This window comes from Chiloscyllium plagiosum, unplaced genomic scaffold (genome assembly GCF_037043375.1).
Source record: "Chiloscyllium plagiosum isolate Xiang-an unplaced genomic scaffold, Cpla_swu_hap1 HiC_scaffold_6, whole genome shotgun sequence".
In the NCBI taxonomy this organism is placed as follows: Eukaryota; Metazoa; Chordata; class Chondrichthyes; order Orectolobiformes; family Hemiscylliidae; genus Chiloscyllium; species Chiloscyllium plagiosum.
Genome location: NW_028270144.1, coordinates 36,720,465 through 36,746,765, shown reverse-complemented (window position 1 = coordinate 36,746,765; position 26,301 = coordinate 36,720,465). Strand labels below are relative to the sequence as shown.

Genomic DNA, 26,301 nt, shown 5'->3' with positions numbered 1-26,301 from the left:
CTCCTGTACAGTTGTGATGACTGTGGCGATGTCTTCCAGAATTCTACTGTGATCACTCTCAGCACCCTCTGATTTGCTGCCCTTCTTTGCCATCTCACATAATATAAATATTACTTTCCTCATGAATAAAGTGTCTGGGCTAATGTTACTCTGCTATACTATGAAGAAATGTAAATGTTAATATATTGAAAGAATTCTAAAAAATAATAGAATAATAATAGGGGATTTAAAATTACCAGTATTAACTGGAATAGGCAAACTGTAAAATGTTTAGAGACCATATATCCAAAAGAGGTTCAAAGCCAGCACGTGGAAAGTCATACAAAAGACAGGACCTAAGCAGGCAGTGATGGACTTTATGGAGTGAAGCTATAGTAATAGAAGTGTCAGTGAGAGGACATTTTAAGTTAAAAAGCTAAATGTCACCAGTGTCCTACTGGACAATGGAGCTGTTCTCTAGTTAGAGAGAAATGACTGGTGGTGGTTTAACCTGAAGGTCACTATGCCTCAGGCAAGGACAGAGCTTGAGCAGGGGGAAGTGACGACGACCAGAGGGGCAGCCGGGAAGGAAAGCAGTGAGTATAAATACTCACTCTTCGACACCAACGGTCATTTTGAGTGCGAGCAGCAGCTGAGTTTAAACGAACCCGGAAGGCTACAGCTAAGGTAAGACAGTTTGTTTTAAAATTACTTCCCGGTAGCGGGCAGCGGTGTTTTTTTTCTCTCTTCACAGAAAGAGCGGGAGCAGCAGGGGGAAGTGATGACGACCAGAGGGGCAGCCGGGAAGGAAAGCAGTGAGTATATAAATCAGGAAGGCGGCTAAACCCGAGACTCTACAACAGTAGTGTCTCCTACCCGCCTCCTCTTCTAACCCCCTTACTAAGTACTCTGGTCTTTTTTTTAGGGTAAGGATTTCCTATTTCTTTATCAGTGTCTGGTTAAAAGATTACTTTTTTTTGTTTATCTATTAATTGGCTTTTAGAAAAAGACTATAGCAGAGAGGTATCAGAAAGTATTTTAACTCAAACCTGTACAAAGTAATAAAGTAATTAACTAAGCAGAGATGGCTGGGCAGGTGGTGTGCTGTAGCTGTATGATGTGGGAGCTGGCTGATCCCATTGTGAATGGCAATGACCACATCTGCAGCAAGTGTTGGTTGCTGGAAGAACTCCGGCTCAGAGTTGATGATCTGGAATCTGAGCTTCAAACACTGCGGCACATCCGGGAGGGGGAGAGTTACCTGGATGCTTTGTTTCAGGAGGCAGTCACACCTGGGAGATTAAGTAATTCACATTCAGTTAGTGATCAGGGACATCAGAGTGTGACTGTAAGTGAGGCAGGTAGGGGGAACCGGAGTTCAGGAGTGCAGGAGCCTCAGCCCTTGACCTTGTCCAACAGGTATGAGATTCTTGCTCCCTATACGGATGAGGAAAAGGGCTCTGGACAGGATGAGCCAGCTGACCACGGCACCATGGTGCAGAAGGCCATTCAAGAGGGGGGAGCAAAAAGACAAGTCGTTGCTATAGGGGATTCTACAATTAGGGGGACAGATAGTATCCTTTGAAAGCCGGATCGGGAGTCTTGCATGGTGTGTTGCCTACCCAGTGCCAGGGTTCGGGACATCTCTGACCGGCATGAAAGGATATTCGAGCGGGAGGGGGAGGATAAAGTTGTTGTGGTCCACATTGGGACTAACAACATAGGCAAAGCTAGGGTGGAGGACCTGTTTGGGGATTATCGAGCACTAGGAAGGAAATTGAAGTACAGGTCCTCAAGGGTCATAATCTCCGGATTACTGCCCGAGCCACGTGCCAATTGGCATAGGAATAAGAAAATTAGGGAAGTAAACACGTGGCTAAGGGATTGGTGTGGGAAAGAGGGATTCCACTTCATGGGGCATTGGCATCAGTTTTGGAACCGGGGGTATCTGTACCGTTGGGACGGTCTCCACCTGAACCGATCAGGTACCAATGTTCTAGCAAAGAGGATAAATAGGGTGGTCAGTAGGACTTTAAACTTCTGAGTTGGGGGGAAGGGAAAGTGAAAGCGACAGGGACTATGGAGTTAAATGGAAAGATAAGCAGCAGGATAGCATATGTGCAGGCAGGTTTAAACTTGAGACAGACTGGGGATGCAGCAAAAAGGAAGGATAACTTAGGACATCTAATGATTTCCAATATCTCTAATGATAAGAAAGTTAGCATTAAGGCACTTTACCTGAATGCTCGTAGAATTCGTAACAAAGCAGATGAACTAATGGCACAGATCATCGTGAATGATTATGATGTGGTAGGTATCACAGAGACGTGGTTACAGGGGGTCAGGACTGGCATCCAAGGGTTTTCAACTTATCGAAAAGACAGGGAGGTGGCAGAGGGGGTGGGGTTGCCTTGTTAGTTAAGAACAAAATTAAATCTATGGCACTGAATGACATAGCGTCGGATGATGTGGAGTCTGTGTGGGTGGAATTGAGGAACCACAAAGACAAAAAAACCATAGTGGGAGTTATGTACAGACCTCCTAACAGTGGTCAGGACCAGGGGCGCAACATGTACCGGGAAATAGAGAAGGCATGTCAGAAAGGCAAGGTCACGGTGATCATGGGAGACTTCAATATGCAGGTGGACTGGGTAAATAATGTTGCCAGTGGATCCAAAGAAAGGGAATTCATGGAGTGCTTACAGGATGGCTTTTTGGAACAGCTTGTCATGGAGCCCACAAGGGAGCAGGCTATTCTGGACCTAGTGCTATGTAATGAACCAGACTTTATAAAAAATCTTAAAGTAAGGGAACACTTAGGAAGCAGCGATCATAATATGGTAGAGTTCAGTCTGCAGTTTGAAAGAGAGAAGGCAAAATCGGATGTAATGGTGTTACAGTTAAATAAAGGTAATTATGAGGGCATGAGAGAGGAACTGACGAAAATAGACTGGAAGCAGAGCCTAGCAGGGAAGACAGTAGAGCAAAAATGGCGGGTGTTTGTGGGTAAAATTGAGGACACTGTACAGAGGTTCATCCCCAAGAAGAGAAAGATTATCCAGGGAGGGATTAGACAGCCATGGTTGACAAAGGAAGTCAGGAAATCTATCAAAGAAAAAGAGAGATCCTATAAAGTGGCCAAGAGCACTGGGAAATCAGAAGATTGGGAAGGCTACATAAACAAACAGAGGATAACAAAGAGAGAAATAAGGAAGGAGAGGATCAAATATGAAGGTAAGCTAGCCAGTAATATTAAAAATAATAGTAAAAGTTTCTTTCAATACATAAGAAACAAACGACAGGCAAGAGTAGACATTGGGCCACTTCAAACTGATGCTGGAAGCCTAGTGATGGGAGATAAGGAAATAGCAGGAGAACTTAATAAGTACTTTGCGTTAGTCTTCACAGTGGAAGATATGAGTAATATCCCAACAATTAAAGGGAGTCAGATGGCTGAGTTGAGTATGGTTGCTATTACAAAAGAAGAAGTGCTAGAAAAGCTAAAAGGTCTTAAAATTGATAAATCTCCTGGCCCCGATGAGCTACATCCTAGAGTTCTGAGGGAGGTGGCTGAGGAAATAGCGGAGGCGTTGGTTGAGATCTTTCAAAAGTCACTGGAGTCAGGGAAAGTCCCAGATGGTTGGAAGATTGCTGTTGTAACCCCCTTGTTCAATAAAGGATCAAGGCAAAAGATGGAAAATTATAGGCCAATTAGCCTAACCTCGGTTGTTGGTAAAATTCTAGAATCCATCATTAAGGATGAGGTTTCTAAACTCTTGGAAGAGCAGGGTCAGATTAGAACAAGTCAACATGGATTTAGTAAGGGGAGGTTGTGCCTGAAAAACCTGTTGGAGTTCTTTGAAGAGATGACAAGTAGGTTAGACCAGGGAAACCCAGTGGATGTGGTCTACCTAGACTTCCAAAAGGCCTTTGATAAGGTGCCACACGGGAGGCTGCTGAGCAAGGTGAGGACCCATGGTGTTTGAGATGAGCTACTGGTATGGATTGGCTGTCTGACAGAAGGCAGAGAGTTGGGATAAAAGGTTCTTTTATGGAATGGCAGCCTCCAAGCGGTGACAAGCGGTGTTCAGCAGGGTTCAGTGTTGGGGCCGCAGCTGTTCACATTATATATTAATGATCTGGATGAAGGGACTGGGGGCATTCTAGCAAAGTTTGCCGATGATACAAAGTTAGGTGGACAGGCAGGTAGTACTGAGGAAGTGGGGAGGCTGCAGAAGGATCTAGACAGTTTGGAAGAGTGGTCCAGGAAATGGCTGATGGAATTCAATGTGAGCAAATGCGAGGTCTTGCACTTTGGAAAAAAGAATACAAGCATGGACTACTTTCTAAACGGTGAGAAAATTCGTTAAGCCAAAGTACAGAGGGATCTGGGAGTGCTAGTTGAGGATTCTCTAAAGGTAAACATGCAGGTTGAGTCCGTGATTAAGAAAGCGAATGCAATGTTGTCAATTATCTCAAGAGGGTTGGAATATAAAAGCACCGTTGTGCTACTGAGACTTTATAAAGCTCTGGTTAGGCCCCATTTGGAGTACTGTGTCCAGTTTTGTTCCCCACACCTCAGGAAGGACATACTGGCACTGGAGCGTGTCCAGCGGAGATTCACACGGATGATCCCTGGAATGGTAGGTCTAACATATGAGGAATGGCTGAGGATCCTGGGATTGTATTCATTGGAGTTTAGAAGATTAAGGGGAGATCTAATAGAAATTTACAAGATAATACATGGCTTGGAGAGCGTGGACGCTAGGAAATTATTTCCATTAGGCGAGGAGACTAGGACCCGTGGACACAGTCTTACAATTAGAGGGGGTCAATTCAGAACAGAAATGCGGACACATTTCTTCAGCCAGAGAGTGGTGGGCCTGTGGAATTCATTGCCTCAGAGTGCAGTGGAGGCTGGGACGCTAAATGTCTTCAAGGCAGAAATTGATAAATTCTTGATGTCACAAGGAATTAAGGGCTACAGGGAGAATGCGGGTAAGTGGAGTTGAAATGCCCATCAGCCATGATTGAATGGCGGAGTGGACTCGATGCGCCGAATGGCGTTACTTCCGCTCCTATGTCTTATGGTCTTATGGTCTAAAGAAAATCCTTTGTGGTAACCTTAGCCAGTACGGGAATTGAATCCATGCTGCTGGGGACATTCTGTGCTGCAAATCAGCCCTCCAGCCAACCAACCCCCATTGAGTTACGCATCTCCCATTGTGGTTACAGTGATAATTACTCAGTAAGATTTAAAGTAATCATGGCAAAAGAATCAGATGGACCAGAAGTTTTTTTTAATTGGGGCAAGGCTGATTTTCATATGATAAGACAGGGTTTGGCCAAAGTGAACTGAGAGCAGCTACATGTATGAGAATTTACATCGAGCAGTGGGAGCCTTTCAAAATAGAAACAGCAAGAGTGCAGGGCCAATATGTTCCTGGAAAGGTGAAGAGTGGGACCAAAATATCCAGCGAATGCTGGAAATTGAGGAATATACACGATTGAATAAGGTGGAAAAGGAAGCTTATTGGAGATACTGAGGTCACAGAACACTACATCCCTATAGACATAAAGAAAGTTCAGGGGATCACTTAAACACAAACTTTAGCAAAACAATGAGGGGACATACAAAAAAAGCATTAATGAGTTAAATAAAGTAAAACCCAAAGGCATTTTATATGTATATTAGGGGCACAAGGATAACCAGTTTAAGAGTGGGGACAATTAGGAATCTAATTAATAAATTCAGAGTAGAAACAGAAAATATAATGAGCACTTGACATGTTTATTCATGATAGAGAAGAATGATGTCGGCATCAAAGTCAGGAAAGTGGACAGTGATACAAATTACAATTGAGAGGGAGGAATTAATAGTGGCTTTATTGGTCTTAAAATTGCAAAAGTCCACAGACATGGACAAGATGTATCCTAGGCTGCTAAGGATATCTCAACATATGTATAAAATCAATGAAGTTCTTTTTGTGAAGTGGAAATTGGGGCAGCCAGCATGTGCACAACTGGCTTCTAGTAGAAGTGATATGATTATGATAATCCATTTTTGTGATGTTCATTGAAGCATTAAAAAAAACTCAAGGCATCAGGAAATGCTCCCCAGCTCCTCTTCAAAATCATGCCAGATGCATCTTTTATGTCTACTTCAGAGAATGGTTTGGGGTGGGGGCTGGTGAGCTCTGTTTGATGTCTCATCCAAAAGTTAGGGTAAATGGATGAATAAATATAAATAAATAAAAAACGAAGCAAAGTGCATTTTTCTCTACAGGTCTGCGTGATCTATACAAAGAGTAATTGCATCTAAAAGTGCTTGATCATTTATATTGTGAATTTGTTAAGGACTCAGTGACTGATCTATGATATTTTAAGCCTTTGAAAACAGTCCAAAGCATCTGAATTATCAGCTAATGGCTGCTGTTGTCCACTGCTTTGTCACTTACTTAAAATAGCTAAGCAGATATGCATTAGTTTTTTTGATTAATCTGTTGCCTGATGCTAGCGCTTAAAACAAAAACTGTTTTTAACACATTTTAATTGAAATTAACAATTGTTGTAACATATATCAAAAACCATCTAAAGAATTCTAAACAGATTTCCTGCCAATCTCCAAATTGTTTTCTTATTATGAGTCAAATGTTGAACATTGTGACCAAGCAGTATCATTGGTACCAATGACTGGTACAAGGTTATCTGGCGCAATGAAAAACATTAGCAAACATTCAAAGTTAGACCAATTGCAGAGTCTGAAAACACTGCCATTGCAGGATCAGAGTTGCAATGAAATATAGTTTCCTTAAGTGCCTCTGAAGGCTGCACTGGTTATAAAATAAAAGGACATTTCATTCAAAGCAAAATAAATCATCCTTGTCTCCCAGTGGCTCACCAGAGAAAATATCTTTTTCTGAAATAAAAACAGGACACGCTGGAGACACTGCAGATCCAGCAGCATCTTTGGAGTGCAAAGTATATTTAATGTTTCAAGGTCATATTAGATTTGAAACATTAACTGTGTTTCTCTCTTACAGATGTAGCCAGAACTGCTGAGATTCTCCTAACACTTTCTATTTTAATGTTGGATTACCTCTGCAGTATTTTGCTTTTATTAGGTTATTTTTCTGCACATTCTTGAAAGGAATCCACCCTGTTAAACTGCAAAAAGCATTAATAGCGGAAACAAATACGTGAACAGCAACTTTAAAATCATGTGAAATCTTTTAGCTGTTCAGTTGTCAAATTTTTCCTTCTCAATAATAAAAACACCTTGGAATAAATTTTCATCACCTTCACAAGCTGGACGGGAATTCAGTTGAATGAATTTCCGTTTAGTTGAAAACATTCCCCAAGTTTTCTTAAAAAGGTCAGTCAAGTTTTATTCCACCTAGGGACTCTGGTTAAGCTATAAAACCTGTTGTGAGAAGGTATGTGAATTAAATAAGTGCTAAAGCTGGTAGTGCAGAACTTTAACTTCTAATCTCTTTCAGAAATTTTGAAGAATTTTGTCTTTCACTCATCAGAATGTGGACACAAGGAACAAGCTTGAGAAAAAAAGACACTATGTTTTCCAGACAGAGAAGTGGGCGCTAAATAGTTGGGACATCATTGGCATGGAGGTGCAGCAAGAATAGTTAACTGTCACTCTTCATTCTCAGACCGGGCAGGTACCTTCTGATTGGTCACGGTGCTGTCATAAGGCTGCAGCAGGTTTTGGCTGTCTCCATGGCTCCTTTTTTTATGCCTACATAAAATAGGGTAATCTGTATTTATGTATGAAACTTCAAGCCAACACAAATGCACTACAATGCAAACCAGACTGATCTCTTAAAATTGGTTTCTAGTGTTACTCTTAGTACAGTGCAGATTATTTATTGAATCGTTTCCAACAGCAGAATAGCATCTAATGGTGTCTATACTTTCCTGAGGCTTGGGGGCATAGATTGGTTGAGTACAAGTGGCTTCCTGCCAGCTTGTGTAGTCAACAATGCAGCTTTTTTGATACAATCCAAAAGTCTTTGAGACATATCCACAAGTCTTTGTTTTATGTGCACATACCAGGTGAGTGGTAGTGGCTAAGGAAGGTATTGTACCACTACTTTCTCAAGCAAAATTAGGAATGAACAATAAATGCTGGCCAAACTAGTGATCTTCATATTCCACAAGCAATGGTAAGGAAGAATTACTAATTCAGCTTGCACTTTCAGCCAGAAACACTACATGTAAAAGGAATTTATACATACATTGTATCTTATTTTCAAAATAAAAGGGGTCATGGAGATGGTCAAACTCTACTGCAATTCCAAGACAATCCCCTGATAAATTAGAATCCATCAGCCAGCTCTGAGAAAGAAAATGGCCCAACAAGTCAGCACCCTTTTCTCATTCTGTATATAATGTTTTCTCTTTTTGCAAGTCTGTGTCTAGTGTCTGATTTCTAACAATTGCAAAGTGATTAGCATCATTATTTAGTCTCCTTTTAGCATGTACAAGTTAAATATTTTGTTGCAACTAACTAACGATAGCTGAAAAAAAGCACACCAATATGCTCAGGTCTGGTTTTATTCACTGATCAAGTAAATACTGAACTGCAATAATTGTCTTCTACTGTGCAGTGAAGATCATCACAGGAGATAATCCTACTGGTGGCCAAAGCTGTGTTCTGAGCTCAGAGAAAATGTAATTTAAGGTGTAGAAAGGGATGCGACATCAGAGGTCTATGTGTCCTTCAAGATAGATGGATTTAAAAATAAGAAAGCTTTTGCATTTTAAATTCATTGAAGAGATGTAGGCTTTGCTGGCTGGGCCAGCATTTATTGCCCATCTCTAATTGCCTTTGAGAAGGTGGTGGTGAGCTAACTTCTTAGAATAGAATGATAGAATCCCTCCAGTGTGAAAGCAGGCTATTCAGCCCACCAAGTCAATACTGCTCCTCTGAAGTGCATCCCACTCAAATCCACCTCCTATTAGCAATACCGATGGCCAATCCACCTAACCTGCATGTCTTTAGACTGTGGGAAGAAACTGGACCACCCAAAGAAAACACATGCAGACACTGGGAGAATGTGTAAACTTTGAGGAGAAAGTGAGGTCTGCAGATGCTGGAGATCAGAGCTGAAAATGTGTTGCTGGAAAAGAGCAGCAGGTCAGGCAGCATCCAGGGAACAGGAGAATCGACATTTCGGGCATAAGCCCTTCTGCATAGGCAGTCACCCTGTGCTGGAATAGAATGCAAGTTCACTGGAGCTGTGAGACAGCAGTGTTAACCATTGTGCCGCCCCCACTGTATCCTTGGGATCTTGGTACAATTAGTGTCATTAGAAAGGGACTTCCAGGATTCTGACCTAACACAAGGAAGGAAAGGCAATACAGTTCCAAGTCAGGTTGATGGGTGGTTTGAAAAGGAAAGTATTTATTTTATTCCTATGAATTCTTTAAACTTGTAATCAGCAAATAGACCTTTAAAGGATGTAAGAGGTTCAGATAAGAGAAAATTTCATGACTTGCTGCACATCTGTTAAACAAAGAAGTAAACCCAAGTTTCATAAGATGCAAAATTGCCAGTAACAGATTGATATTTCATTATATAACAATTTTTAATAATTTTTCTTGTTTATGATTTCAGTGGGTAAAAAGAAATAAACAGAATGTAAAGTGGATTGGTAATCCTGTGTGTCTGGTCTGAGCCATTTAAATTTCAGTTTTACCATCTGCGTATATTAATATATTTGGGGGACCAGAGGAACAGTGTGGTGTGAGGGATAATAGCTCAGCTAGATGTTGTGACTTTTTGTTGCTTCCACTATCTTTTCAGTTTAACTAGCTGCTGTTTTTCTATAGTAATTTTGACACACTGCTATCATCTGTAGATTCTGTTGAACCAAGTCCTAGTTTGTCAACTCAGGGTTTAGATTCATATTGTGTGCCAATTTCTTAGTTTCGTCTACCAGCAATCTAAATAATGTTTGGAATGTATCCCAGATATCAGCAAACAAACTAATCTACTGTTCCTCAGAGTTAGGAAGCATATCAATCTCTGGTCCCTATGAATAGTTTCTTTGAAGGTCAGTGGTGCAGCCTTCAAGTAATAGAGATTCTGTATGGTTTCGATGAGATTTTTTAACCAAATTGTCAGTTCTTTGTACAAAAGGCAGTGCAAAGAGTTGAATAGAATTATAATCAGTATTGAACTTCAAACCAAGCTGGTTTGTAACTTTAAAATGGAGTACTGGACAGGAACCTACTTCTCTTCCTTCTGTTTATCAGTGCTCACACAATGCAGGTAGATCAACGCATCTCAAGTGTGATGGAATGCCCTCATGTGGATGACTGCAGCTCCAACAACACTCAATAAGCTCAACATAATCCAGGACAAAGCAGCTCAATGATTGGCAACCTATCCATCATTCCCGCCACTAAAGAGGCACAGTGGCAGCTGAGTGATCCATGTGAGGTTAACTGCAGCAATTTGCCAAGTTTCCTTCCACAGCACTTTTTAAAAAATATAACCTCTATTCAACTTGAATAATAAAGGCAGTAGATGCATGGGAACTCCACTAGCAGCAAGTTCTTCTTAAATTCACACACCATCCATATTGCCATTTCTTCACTGTTACAAAGTCAAATTCCTGGACCTCTCTAATAATACAATAGCAGTACGTATACCAGGTGAGTGGCAGTCATTAAGGAAGGTATTGTGCCATTACTTTCTCAAGGGTAATTAGGAATGACCAATAAGTGCCGGCCTAATTAGTGATTTTCATATTCCTTGAGCAATGGTAAGGAAGAGCTATTGATTCAGTTTCCACTTTCAGCCAGAAACGCTACATATAAAAAAAAGGAAGGAAGAGTTGTAGACTCTGATGACAAAGAAGGGCAGACTATTAACCAAGACACTGAAAAACCAGGCTGTCCAATGTGCATACAGAATAGAAAGTCAGTGTTTTTTTCATTCAGGTATTTGATAATTGGGGGGACTAAGGAACAGAGGATAAACTCAATCATTGGAGACTCTGAGGTGTTGTGCGATATGTCCAATTTTTTTTGGATAATCTGGAGAAGGTATCACAACACATCAGAGAAGCATTATCTGAATTAACATTGACAGATTTTTCAAATCTATTGATGAGTGAGGTGGTTCGAAAGCAATATCCTGTTCCAAGCTGGTAATGTCAATATGAAAATGTTCACTGCTCACAAACTAGCTCCACTGTACAGAACGTGTCCAGTGTCTCGAAACTATGAAAGTATAAATAGTTATTAGCAATAATTTGTCACTAATTATTAAATAAAATGGATTAATAAATAGGGTCAGATTATATTTGAGCAGGCATTATCCTAACTGCTGAGGCTGGAGTTTATGGAGACCTTTGCTATTACTCTGGTAAGTAGCTACACCTCCAGTAACTTCAGCTCAGAGTTGTTGAGCTGCAATCTGAGCCTGAGACATTGTAAGCTTCAGAGAAGGGTAGAGTTGTATGCATACTTTTCGTTCAAAGAAATTCCTTACATTTTATAGAAATTTACAGTTGGTCAATAGTTAGGAACAGATGGTTGCAACCATAATTCAGGCAGGTATCAAGAATGACAATGCAAAGGTAGAGTCTGAATCTCTGAGTCTGACCAACAATTATAAGTTACTTGCTACCTGCATGAATGAGAAAAGGTATTGCCAGGTGAATGGACAAGCTAGCCATGAAAAGATGGGGCAAGACGCCATTCAAAAGAGAACACAAAAGAATGATATAGGAATATGGCACAAGATAGTCAGGGGAAATTATGTCGTGTTCTGCAACCATGACCAGGAGCTCCTTATTGGCCTGCCCAGTGCAGAAATAATTCTTCAGGACTAAAGACAATGCTGTGTGAGTGGTGGTCGATCAAATTGTCAAAATCTATACAGGAACCGATTACATAAGTGGGACTTTGTATTATTGTCTGCTGAGAGGAGTCAGAGCCCAAATCAAAGCACTGAATATCAAACATAATCATCTCTTGTTTGACCTGCAGTTCACACCAATTGGCATAAGTTCAAAAAAATTAAAGAGTCAACAGGGTGAATGGCTTGTGAAGAAGAAGTTTTGATTCCTGGGATACTGTGGCCATGACTGGAGAAAGGGGGAACTGCTCCTTTGGGATCAGTTTCACTTAAACTCAGCTGTACAACCAATGAAATGGATAAGGCTTCAAAGTAAAATGGGAAGAGGGTCCAAGCAAAATGAGATTTTCAAATTTAAAGAGAAAAGTCAACCCAATAGAGCAATGTAGTGATTTGGGTAAAGAAAAGTGAAGTGGGACAGCAAGGGGCAGACAGTTAACATTAATAGTGAGCCAGTGAAAAGATCTGAGCAAAGCAATTGTTTAAAAATATAAAAGTGAAGGCTATTTTTCTGACTGCATGAAATGTTTTGCATAAAAGAAGATAAACTAAGTGGATAAATAGAATTAAATAGATTTGATTTAATCACCATCAGAAAGGCAGTAATTAAAATTGTAAAATAAATATCATAGGGTATTTGACATTTGAAATGGCAGACAGAATGAAAACAGTGAGACTAACACTGACAATAAAGGATGTCATGAGGACAGCAGCGAGAAGGATTCTTGACTTGAAAGATCAGTAAAACCAGCATTGGTGAATATTATGAATAGCACTAGTATTTCTTTAGTAAGGTAAAGATATCTAAAAGAAATTAATTCTATTGCACAAAGTATTAAGCAAGACTGTAGCTGATAACAAAATCAATGTATTAATTCTGAGGGACATTAATTTTCCTGTAGGCTGAATAAATAAAACTGGTAAAGGTAATCTGGAAAATTATCTTATAGAAATCTTTTGAAAAGCTTCCTAAACCAAAATATTGTGGATCCAATATGAGATAAACCTACTTTAGAATTTGCATCATGTAATAAGGCCGAATGAATTAGTAATCCGATGGAAAATAAAATGAGTACTAGTGACCAAACACAATTGAATTCCATGTTAAGTTTGAAATGAACATAATCCAATATTAAATAAGAAATGCAAACAAATCCAGTTATATAGGAATAACGGCAAAGCTGGCTAAATTTGATTGAGTAAATAAAGTGAAAGGCATGGCAATAAATAATCAATGGGATTTTTTTAAAATGCCCAACCTTTTCAGCAATAATACATTACATTAGGAAACTGAAACTTCGTAAGAAATTCAATGAAAAATGTTTTGGGTCCTGGCATGTTTGTTTGCTTTTTATTTCATACTGTTTGGAAGATGTTCAAGAGTTCTCAGGTCACTTTAGAGGCTCACAACAGTTGCTTTCCAAAGTCTCCATACTCAACATGGCAACTTCTTAATGTCGTTTGAGAAATTTCTCCTTGTCTGGTTTTAGAGGCCCTCACACTTGTTACCCACAAAGTACTTGAAATGGAGTAAAGCCAATAGATCCATTGGGTGAATCCCTGATGATGAACAGAAAAAAAATTTGATCCTTTATCTTAGTCATGGAGATGTTACAGATTAGGGTTGGCTAGTACTGATTTAGACAGCAGATCAGGCAGCATCCAAGGATCAGGAAAATCTTGACTCTAATCTCCAGCATCTGTAGTCCTCACTTTCACCTAGTACTGATTTAGAAGCTATGTGACTTTGGGCAATAAGCTGAAAATCTTTTCTGAGTCATGCTCAGGTTATCATGTGTAGGGCTCTGGTTTGCAATCAGTAATTTGCTGATTTTAGCTGGTTCAAATCACCCCTAAGATCCCTGGTTCTGGACACTGGACGTATCTAGGGAATATGAAATGAAGAAAGTAATAGACAGCTGTTTCAGGGCAAAAGAATCACTGCATTTATTTAAAATACAAAAGGAAAGTATAACACAAGAAAGAAAGGTAAATGCATTGACAGGGAAATGAACACAACCAATTAATTATACATCAGTCAGTAATATTACTAAATAAACTAGTAGCTAGATTAATCACTATTAAAACTTAAAACAAGGGTTTTAGTCACAGAATCTTCAATCAGGCTTCCTATCTTTCGGGTCCCATGCACTATCACCACTCACCATCCCCTCCCTGCTAAGTAGGTTGGAAACTTTGGGGTGTCAAGAGTTTAAGCTCACCACTGAGGAAAACATGATTTTGACATACAGCTGGCTGTTCCTGCTCACCGTATCTTGCCTGCATGAAGACTTTGGACTGTGTAGGCCTTCACTCTGGGCTGAGTCCGCTGATACAGTAGGATGCGTAATGGATCTTTTGTGTGGGTACTTGGTTTTCCTTATTTTCTGGTGGTTTTGTGGACTCACTTTTCAGGATGTATCTAAGGTCAGTGGATTTTCCGAGTTTATCAGTTCTTAGGTCTGATGTCCTGGTTGGATGCCATTGGTTCCCATGGTTTGGAACAGGCCTGTGTTGGTAGCTCTTGGAATTGATCTCAGGATTAGCTGTTTGGAACCACTCTGGAGATTGCCCCTTGGTGAGATCAACCCATACTAATTGTGGACTCCTTACCTTCGTGCCAAATCTATGCCTTCTGTTGCGTTTCTTTTGAAGTTAATTGATTTCCCATTAGTTAAGAGTGTTTGTGAATGGATTTTGATTGAAGTTGAATGTCTGAGATCTCTGTGAATGGATTTTGATTGAAGTTGAATGTTAAGTATCTCTCCAGATCCCAAATTGTCTGTGTTGGTGTAGCCTAAGGTGTGAAAGTTAGTTTCTGTCTAGAGTGTTAGGTTTGGTTGATTGTTCTCTTAGAATGGAGGTGTAAATTGGAATTCCAGGTTGAACAATAATCCCAGATAGAAATTATTCTGGCTCAGTTGTGCATTTGCAGCCTGAGTCCAGAATTTTGTTCAGTATTTTAGAAGTTAGAAAATTCCAGGGTCTTGGGGATTTTTGCTTCATCCTATACATAGGCTCCTGGAATATCTGGAAAATGAAATTTGAACCAAGATCTGATTGAACCTTGGTTGAAGAATGGAGTCAATTCCCTCAGCACTGTTTTGGTGGGTGTAGTTCCTGTAGGAACAGTCTCTGGGACATAAGTAACCATGTCCATGATCATGAGGATATACTGGTCACCCTCTTTTCTTTATCACACAGTAGACTAACACTTTGGTGAATAATTCTTCAAAGGGTGACACAGGAATCAGAGGTACAGATTGTATTGCAGGTTGGGGTTTATCAGCAAACTAGCAGAAGAAGCAAGTTAGGTATAACCTTAGTACATCTCTGTGGAATTGTGTTCTTTAAAACATGGTGGCTGATGTGGAAAACCATTGGAATGTCCTGAGTAAATTGTAATATGTCACAGTGATACCTCAGCATCACCACTGCTTGATGGATCACCATCCACTCCTTGTTTGCAGATCTGTAGGGTGTTTCTATTTCTACACTGTCACCTCATTTTTTTAATATAGTATGCTACAGGGATGTTTCTGCCTCAGCTTCAGTGTGAGCAGTCTGAGCTACTACCAAGGAAGTTCTGTTTACTTGTGGCCTTTTCCATTTTGCTTATTGCAGTAATAACTGTAGCAACCAGTCATGGTGGTATTTATGGGTCAGAAGACCTGCCAATCCTCTAACTGGGCAGAATCTCTTAGTGGGAGAGCCTCCTCCCTTAAAGTTCCATTAGCCTCTGTTTAGCTAACAGTTTGCTGTAAAATTCCATTGCATCTTCAAATGTAGTCACAGTGCCATTGCCTCTAGCTCTGCATCAGTGACTAAAGCCATTACGGTGGCCATTAATGTCAGTCTATAATACACGAGTTATAATTTTCCAATCTCCCCTGTATTCAAAAACAAATATTGAATTGGAAGTTAGCAAAGGGATTGTGATGACCTAGTGGTATTATTGCTGTTAATCCAAAGACCCAGGTAATGTTCTGGGGACCCCGGTTTGAATCCAACCGTGGCAATTGATGGCATTAGAATGGAATAAAAATCTGGAATTAAGAGTCTAATGATGAGTCCATTGTCAATTATCATAAAAAGAAACAACTGGTTCACTAATGCCCTTTAGGGAAAGAAAATTACCATCGTCACTTGGTCCGGACTACATGTGACTCAAGACCCACAACAATGTGGATGACTCTTAACTGCCCTCTCGGGTGGGCAATAAATGCTGGCCTATCCTGTGAATGAATAAAAAGGAAAGTAAAATTGATATTCCACAAGGAAAGTAGAAAAAGATGATCTAGGGCCCAGTTAGCCTGACATCAGTTGGTAGGAAAATTTTCAAATTTATTTCCAAATATATTTCAATCTATGATAACTTTCTAAGTAAAAAGATAAAAATGCATTTTGGAAATTCAAACATACTAGATCTATTGGTTCTGTTTTCCCTTCCCTGCTTCAAAAAACTTAACCAAACAAGGCAAAATATTACTTTCCTTCTGTAAAGCCAATTGCATCATGGAATAATTATCTAAATGTAAAGATAGACAAAGCCAACTTGGTTTTACAAAGAGCAAATCATCTTTACCGAATTTATTCAAGTGTTTTTCTTTGAAAATGTAATTAATGTGGTAGATAAAGAGGAAGCAGTAAATATGGTATATTTGGATTCAACAAAGCTTTTGATAAGATGCCACAGAAATAGTAAAATAATAGGGAAGTTAAGGGATACTGGAATTGGAAATAAAATAGTAGCACAGATGATTAATTATAAAACAGGAAACGGAGAGTAGGGCTAGTCAGGGCATTTTTAAAGTTTTCAACTTGTAACACGTAGCAATGATCAGCAGTGAAGTTACATCTGTTTAAAATTGATAATTAATTGATGAGAATAGGCTTCTATATTTTATGGGACACCTGCACCCACCAACCTCACCTTCCCGTGGTTAAACACTTCAAATCCTCCTTCCACTCCATCAAGGATATGCAGGTCCTGGGCGTGCTCCACCGACAAACCGTTACCATCTGGTGCCTGGAGGAAGAAAGCCTCATATTCCATTTGGGACCCTGCAACAAGACAGGATAAATGTGAATTTCACTAGCTTCCTCATTTCCCCTTCCCCACATTATCCCAGTCCCAAGCCTCTAACTTGGCACCGCCTCCAGACCTGTCCATCACTCCCCCTCTGACCTATCACCTTCTTCATCACCTTCATCCACCTATTGTTTTCTCAGCTACCTTTCCCCCAAACCCCATCCCCTCTTCTATTTATCTCTCAGCCCCGGCCCACAAGCATCATTCCTGATGAAGGGCTTATGCCCGAAATGTTGATTCCCCTGCTCCTCGGATGCTGCCTGACCTGCTGTACTTTCCCAGCAACACTCGACTTCTATGTTTTCTGACATTACAAATCCAGGTAACAAAGTAAGCTGTGAGAAGGGTACAAATGTGTTGCAAAGAGATAGCGGCAGGGTGAAGTTGAGTGAGAAAAAGGATGGCAAATATGAAGAAAAGTATGGAGGGAGGTGATCTATTTTGCTGTTTAGAGCAGAAAATGAGAATACATTCTACATTTTAAAATGTGCAAGTTGCAACTGTTGTTCAGAAACATTTTGGCAAACTAATACAAAGAGCACAAAACATTAACATGCAGGTGCAGCAAACAATTAAGGTGAGGCATATGTTGGTCTTTGTTTCAAGGAACTGGAGTAAAATATAGCAATGCCTTTCCACAGTAGTACAGAGTTTTGGTGAAGTCCCATCCATACTACTTTGCATGGTTTTGGTTTCCATATCTAAGGATGGAAATATTTGTCACTGAGGCAGCCCAGTGCAGGTTCCCTAATGTATGGCAATCAAAGAGATAGGTTGTTAATCAGATGCCTGCTGGAAAATCAGACTACGAATCCAGCCAAGCGCAGAAATGACCTGGAAGTTGATAATAAACAACAGGAAAATTCAATTAGAAAGGGACCGTAATTTGGAAGGGCCGGATAGATGAGGAAAATAAGTATACATCAGGCTATCTTATCAGTGTTTCCACCTCCTGCTGTTTTTACCAGTGGCAGGTTGGTGGAGAGGTTAGGAAATTCCTGCTGTTGCAGTGGGAGGACAACTGAAGTCATTAAGAAAGCAGTTAAGTGGCATTTTCACAGTATTTCCCATCAGATGAGCAGTTTCACACTGAGTCTCCAACCCAACAGTGAGAAGCTGAGAACACAGTGGGAGCAACTGTCTCAGTGAAACTAACAAGCTGTGAAGGCGTCAATCAGCTGAACTGAACAGAGGCAGATGTGAACAAGCTGAGAGGATGCCTTATTCAGCACTACTTCTGCCAAAGGATGTCACTACTGCTTGGTAGCTAAATGCAAATTGCCTTGAAAGTACTTCACCTGATCAGCATTTCCCATACCTTTAGTTGCACCTCCATGCTGCCAATCCTCAGGAAGACACAGGAGAAGCTTATTTAACTACACTGTCCTCTTCAGTTCGGGGTTAATGGCATGATTCTTTCTCACTGCAAAATGCTGCAGCTGCATTTAGATCAGCTGTAGCTTCAGGAACCTTAAGGGCTGCAACTATATTTTCTCTCCACAAACCAGAAAGCATGGCATTAAAATACAGTTGGAAGAAGGCTAAAATTGTAAACGGAAGATGTACTTGCAATGCGCCAAATGCCCTGAAATAAGTTCATAAGTTCATAAGATTTAGGAGAAGAATTAGGCCATTTGGCCCATTGAGTTTGCTCTACCATTCGATCATGGCTGATATGCTCCTCTCCTCCATTTTCTGCCTTCTCCCCATAACCCTTCAACCCATTACCAATTAAAAGTCTGTCTAACCCCTCCTTAAATTTCCTTACTGTCCCAGCATCCACTGCACTTTGGGGTAACAAATTCCACAGATTCACAACTCTTTGGGAGTAGTTTCTCCTCAACTCTCTATAAAACTTGCTGCCTCTTGTCTGAAGCCAATGACCTCTCATCCTAGAGTGTCCCACAAGAGGAAGCATCCACTCCATGGCTATTTTACCAACACCTTTTATCATCTTGAATACCTCAATTTATCTCCCCTCATTCTTCTAAATACAGAGAGTATAGACTTAAACTATTCAATCTTTCTTCATATGTCAAACCCCTCATCTCTGGGATCAATCTACTGAACCTCTGAACTGCCTCCAATTCCACCATATCTTTCCACAAATAAGGAGACCAAAAATGTGCATAATACACCAGATACAGTCTCACCAAGACATTGTATATGTGCAACAATACTTCCTTCCCTTTATATTCTATTAAAGCCAAATTCCATTTGCTCTCTTTATTATCTGCTGTACCTGCATGCTAGTCTTCTATGGCTCATGAACGAGTACACCAAAATCCCTCTGCATCAGAGCACACCGAAGTCTCTCCCAATTAAGATAATAGGTCACCTTCCCATTTTTCTGACCCAAATGCATGACCTTGCAATTATCCACATTAAACTCCATCTGCCACACTTTCCGAACCTATCTATATCCATTTAAAAGGTTCTTATTTCCTCATTGTCATTTACTATCCTGCCTATTTCTGTGTCATTTGCAAATTTGGTGATAGAGCCTTCTATCCCTGCATCCAAGTAGTTAACATAGACTGGAAATAGTTGTGGTCCAAGGAAAACCCTGTGACACCCCACTATTGAATTGAATTGAATTGAATTGACTTGAATTGAATTGAATTGAATTGAATTTATTTATTGTCACGTGTACTGACGCACGGTGAAAAGCTTTGTATTACAAGCAATACAGGCAGATCACATAGTTGAGTAGCATAGATAAGTAAATAATAGGTAAACAGCGGCAAAAATAAAAGCGTTGGTACAGGCGAATGTTAAGAGTTTGTGAGTCCATTCAGTATTCTAACAACAGCAGGGTAGAAACTGTTGTGAAACCGGCTGGTACATGTGTTCAGGGTCTCTGTGTCTTCTCCCCGATGGCAGACGCTGTAGAAAAACATTGCCAGGGTGGGATGGATCTTTGAGAATGCTAGTGGCCTTTCCTTGACAGCGGGCCTGATATATGGATTCTATAGATGGGAGGTTGGCCTTTCTGTTTGACCGGGTTGAGTTCACCACTCTCTGTAACCGTCTCCGATCTTGAATGGTACAGTTGCCATACTAAGTAGTGATACATCCAGGCAGAATGCTCTTGATAGCGCACCTATAAAAGTTGGCAAGGGTATTTGCCATCATACCAAATTTCCTCAGCTGCCTGAGCAAGAAGAGACGTTGTTGGGCCTTTGTAACCAGTGTGTCCACATGAAGTGTCCAAGAAAGCTTGTTGTGGATGAGCACTCCCAGGTGCTTGACACTCTCCACCTCTGTGCTGTTAATGTGTGGGGGACCATGAGTAACATCCCTGCAAAAGTCAATAGTGAGTTCCTTAGTTTTGCCGGCATTGAGATCTATGTTGTTCTCAGTGCACCTTTTTTCCAGGTCTTTCACCTTTCATCTGTAGTCTGTTTCGTCGCCATCTAAGATTCAACCAACTCTGGTGGTAACATCAGCAAACTTGTAAATGGCATTAGTCTGGTATTTGGCGAGACAGTCATGGGTGTACAGTGAGTACAGTAGGGGGCTGAGTATGCACCCCTGGGCACTCCAGTGTTGAGTGTTAGTGAGGATGAAATATTGTCCCCAATCTTCACTGATTGTGGCCTGTGGGTCAAGAAACTGAGGATCCAGTTGCAGAGAGTGGGGTTTAGTCCGAGATCACTAAGTTTAGTAATCAGTTTCGAGGGGCTAATAGTGTTGAAGGCTGAGCTGTAGTCAATGAGCAGGATTCTTATGTAACTTTCTTGGTGTCAAGATGTTCTAGGGAGGAGTGAAGGGTAAGAGATATAGCATCTGACATGGATCTGTTTGTCCGATAGGCAAATTGGAGTGAGTCAAGAATAGTGGGGAGGCGGGAGTTGCCATGACCAGCCTTTCAAAGCACTTCATGACCACCAAAGTTAGGGCCACTGGGTGGTAGTCATTGAGACATGCTGCATGAGCCTTTTTAGGCACAGGGATGATGTTGGCCCTCTTGAAACAGGCAGGGACAATGGCCTGTTGCAGGGAGAGGTTGAAGATGTCCAAGAAGACATCTGCCAGTTGAGCTGCATATGCTCTGAGTGCACGGTCTGGTATTCCATCTGGTCCCATCACTTTCCTTGGATTCACATGAAGGAAAACTGATCTGACCTCTGAAGCAGTGACTGTTGGGATAGGTTTATCAGGACTTGTCAGGAATAGGTGTTACCTCTCCACCGAAATTCTATGCTCAAAGTGAGCATAGAAGGCATTGAGATGATCTGGGAGGGATGTGTCATAACCTGCTATCTTGCACTGTCTCTTTTTAGAACCTGTGATGTCATTCAGTTCTTGCCATAGTCCCTGGGTGTCTGTCTGGGTCTCTAGTTTGGTATCGGTATTGGTCCTTGGCTGAGTTAATGGCTCTGCGAAGGTCATACTTGGATTCCTTATATTTGAATGGGTCTCCTGGTCTGAAGGCCTCATGACTGGTTTTTAGCAGGTTCTGTACGTCTTAATTCATCTCGAGTTTTCTATTGGGGAACACTAGGATTGACTTCCTCAGTATGCAGTCCTCCACACACTTGCTGATAAAGTATGTGACAGTGGTGGTGTACTCATCTAAGGTACCTGCAGACTGTTTGAACATGGTCCAATCAGCTGATTCCAGACAACATCGGAGTTGATCTTCTGGTTCCTCCGACCAGCACTGGACCTATATCTGTGAGGGGGTCTCCTGCTTGAGCTTTTGCCTGTAAGCCGGGAGAAAACACATGGCATTGTGGTTGGAGCTCCCGAAATGAGGGCGAGGGATGGAGCGGTAGTCATCTTTCACAGTGTAGTAGTGGTCAAAAATGTTCAGGCCTCTGATGGAACAGGTAACGTTCTGGTGGTACTTGGGCAACACCTTCCTTTGATTGACTTGATTGAAGTCGCTAGTTACAATAAACAGGGCCTCGTGATGCTCAATCTCCAGGGTGTTAATGGTGGAGTACAGTACATCCAGAGTTTCCTCAACCTTTGCTTTTGGCGGTATGTACGCAGCAGTTAGTATAGCAGCGGTAAGTTCCCGTGGTAGATAGAAAGGGCAACATTTGATGGTGAGGAATTCAAGATTTGGGGAGCAGTGGCTGCCCAGGGTTGCAATGTCCATGCACCACAAGTTGTTGATTAAAAAACAAACCCCTCCATGCTTTGTCTTACCTGAAGATGCTGTACGGTCCATACGATGGATAGAAAAACCAAAAGCCTGAAGTGTGCAATCAGGAATGGGTGGGTTGAATCAGGCTTCTGTGGAGCTGGGTCAGAGTAAATTTTTAATTTGTTCATGGCATGTAGGAGTTGCTGAGTAGGCCAGTAAGTTACGTCGATCCCTTATTAATCTTGATTAGTTGAGCTGCCTTCTTGAACTGCAGCATATGGAATAGCTACAAATCCAGGATGTTATGGAGCAGTGCCAGCATTTGTGAGGCATGATAATATAGTTTCAAGTCAGTTTGTGGAGTGGAACATGCAGGTGCGGTGTTCCCATATATCTGCTGACTTTGTCCTTTTTGATCGTAGAGGTTGCAGGTTTGGAAATAAGATTGTGGGAATTGACACCCATTAAGTTTGCAGCACTCACCTGTCATGCCCTACTGAAATCCTGGATCTTTGTGGTCCAACATCTCCAAGTAAGAGGAGTCAGACTACTCATACCCACCTTCTCAGCCACTTTCATTTATTCCTGCCTGAATGGAGATGGTGTCCTATGCCTTCTAACTGGAGGAGAATTCATCTCACTGCAGTTCCATAGCTCTCTTAGGTGAGTGTATCATTATAGATGAGAGATCCACAACAAAGAGTTCCTAGGTTTCCTAACTATTCCTGTGGATAGTATAGCCTAATAAATAAGTCTCAGTGTGTTTCTTTGAAGTTTACTGTTTAATTAATAATATATCCACCAATAAACTTAACACATTGCCATTTATTGTTCTCACCTTGCCTAATTGATGAGGGTATCTGAAGTTGGGAGTCTCATCAGTTTTCTGTGGGAATGAGCAACCAGTTGTGCCATATATCAGTACCCAGGTTTGCAGCTGTAAGTGCTCCTGAAGTCGAAAAAAATCTCAGCTGGGAAAAGTCAGCTTAATGTGTTTGAATACCAAAGAGTGGACAATCACCACAATTTGTCATTTCAGAAAGTATCCTTCTGTAGGAATGTCATCAATATGGTTTGTGAAGGAAGTTGGCAACAGCTTCTAGATTTCTACAATTTGTCTCCTTCACAAAGAATCACATCTTGCTGAATTAGTTGTAACTGGTTTTTAAATGGTGTGCTAAGCTTATAATTACTGCTAAACAATCTTTCTGACTCTGAAATACTAAGTTTTGTATTTGTTGAACATCACATTTCTGAAAATACAGGATTTCCAACATGATAAAAATATTGTCCTTTAAGTTTGTTATATGTTATTTCAGCTCTCATGTTAATCCCCATCTTTCTGTATGTAAAGTGCATAAAATGTGAAAGAAAGTAGACAATCTGTAGGGATAAATGCCAGAAGTTGTTTTTAATTTCAAACTATAATGTTGTTGAACGTTAGCTGCTTTACTGTCATTACAACCAGAAAATCTGTGCCATCATTGGTGGAGTGTGTCTTAATCTATCTTCCTGATTGGCAAACAGAAGTTGATCCAGAAAGAGACTAAACCACTTCCATGAATTTATTAGTGCAGGATGTGGAGGTAATCAATATCTTACACATGATTTGAGCAGTAATCTTATCTCTGAGCTCAGATAAAGCTATAAAACCCCAGGCAGTCTGACTGTGCTACGTTGATATCACCTGCAGCACTTGCTGAGATTATATATTACATTCACATCAGTCATTTATTAAACCCTACATATTAAAAGTGCAAAAATCAATTACTGTTAATATTCAAAAGATAGAATTTGGTATAAATTATGGTATTCAATTCGTTTAACAGCAGACACCTCCACAGCAAAATTGACCTTTTATAATTTTATTTTAGCTTCTTTATATGGAAGATAACAGATCGATTTTAAAAAAAGGTGTATTGCTATGATACTTTTATCTGAAGTCACATGACATAATTTTGAAAAAGTAGTTTTTAATAGTCTGTGCCACAAAACTGCCATGTCTTTGATAGGATAGAATTCCCACCTACAATCTCCAGTCCAGCCCACTGACCCACCCTATGGACATCTTTAAAAAGTGATCAGGAGCCTACACGTTTAAGGTAACTGTGGAATTACAGCAAGTGAGCTTGCCTCAAGTAAGGAGTGAAGTAGATACTCAATATTGAGTGAGTAGATCAATTACAGTAGGGAAATACAGCATTTCAAGTTGTGAGATACTCTTTCAATGTCCTATGATAACCTATATTGTAAGATGTTACAGTCCATTTTGTCATTGTTGAGTTCAGCCTTTATTATATTATCCAGTTTGGGGAAGAGATCATATGTTCCTAAATGTTCATTTCCTTTCAAGCTGGGAGTTGCTTCTGCTGGACAAGGCGGCATTGTGGCTCAGTGGTTAGCACTGCTGCCTCACAGCACCAGGGACCTGGGTTTGATTCCTACCTCGGGTGACTGTCTGTGTGAAGTTTGCACTTTCTCCCCGTGTCTGCGTGGGTTTTCTCCCACAACCCAAAGATGTGCTGGTCAGGCAAGTTGGCCATGCTAAATGCACATAGCACTTGGTGCATTAGTCAGGGGTAAATATAGGGTAGGGGAATAGTCTAGGTGGGTTACTCTTTGGAAGGTCAGTATGGACTTGATGGGCCAAAGGGCCTGTTTCTATACTGTCAGGAAACTAATCTAAACTAAAATTAACATTGCGATTTCTTGAACACTAAGTATACGATATGAAATTGCCTGTTTATTTTTACTATTTTCCCCAGGACCTGAAGTTCCTTTTCAGTCTCGTTCTGCAATATTAAAGTCCCTCTTCCAACACCTGATACAAGATTATGCTACAATGTCTTTGAAACCATTGAACCTATTTAAAGCTCAGCACGATGAAACTGTTGCCAGCTGAAAGTAGCTGTTCTATAAAATGGCTGGTTGGATGAGCACAAATGACTTTCCTTTTTTTTTCAAAAGTAATGGGGGAAATTTGTCACAATTGCAAACCAACTTAAATCTTATGAGTACCATAATATCCTTAAACTGTTCTGAGACTGGAAGTCAATGAAGAAAAATAAACCGGCCAGATCTTAGAACAATTTATTTGTAGCACAGAAACCAGCCATTCAGACCAATAGGCTCATGCCATTATTAATGCTTTGCATGAGCTTCTTCATCGACATACCAAGAATGTATTCATGTTTCAATGACATATACAACTGAACAAGACTTTCTTTTAATTCCAACCATGGGTAGGAGTTTGCCAGTTTTATGTACTTCATGTTAATTAAATAATTAAAATTTTGCAACCTTTATTCAAGTTGATAAATTATGTAATATCATAGCTGATGAAGTATGCAAAATTGAAATTTGTGGGTTCAACGGAGCACCGACTGTTCGGACACAATATATGTGATTGAGGCAGTCTAAGATCTTGAAGTGAGAGGCTGCAGATAACTAGCGTAGGCAGTCAATTACTCATTAATTTTGAGATTCTTTATTAAGTTTTATTAAAAGGTGGCAGTTTATGCATGATACATTAGCTGAAACAGCTGAATTTTACCAGAAATCAGAAAAGCTTTAATATCAGGAAAATCATGAGGTCTTCTCTCCCTGAGCTCCAATCTTGAGCAGCTCACTGTTGCTTAACTCATTATGTATATATCAAGCTCATTCTCTCATGGGTTCACCAGCAGTTCGGGTACTCGCTTTTGTTGGGATGTTTTAGGATTTACATGCTCCATCCATATGTAAAGCATAGTTGTGCTCGACATCAAATGCTGCCAGCCGCCAATAATCTTTCAAGGTACATGTAGTGGGAGAAAAATGAAAAAGAAAACTCCTGAAGGCACGTAGTTGACATCAGTGAAACTCCATTGGCAATAGATGATCATATTGCTAGCTGTATTGCCACTTTGAGTTATCATACATCTCATTGGATGCCATAGTAAATGCAGCTACAAGAATGAACCTACACACACTACCCATCCTTAGCACTCCACCATGTCAACTCCTGTTTGAAGGATTGACACTTCCCTAAGTTAGAACCCACTTGGGAAAGTGTGCTTGATTCTCAAGCCTCATTACTCCTGCGGTTGCATAAATGTTAATAATTTAATAAAAGTACACATTGTCCCAAATTGAACTGTCTTGATGGAATCAAGTTAACAGTAAATACTGACTAGGTTCCCGTACTTAATGAAAACAATTATTGATGCAAATTAAGTAAATTCTAATCAAAGTAAATTGCAATAA

At 40.4% G+C, this 26,301-nt stretch overlaps 1 long non-coding RNA gene across 1 annotated transcript in view; it reads left to right on the top strand.

Moving 5' to 3' along the window:
- Positions 1-632: 632 nt before the first annotated feature.
- The window catches only part of LOC148149747 (uncharacterized), a 32,270-nt gene continuing 6,601 nt past the window's right edge, over positions 633-26,301 (top strand). Inside the window, exon 1 of the long non-coding RNA XR_015757414.1 lies at positions 633-666. This is a non-coding gene — a long non-coding RNA (uncharacterized LOC148149747). The remainder of the gene's footprint in view (positions 667-26,301) is intronic.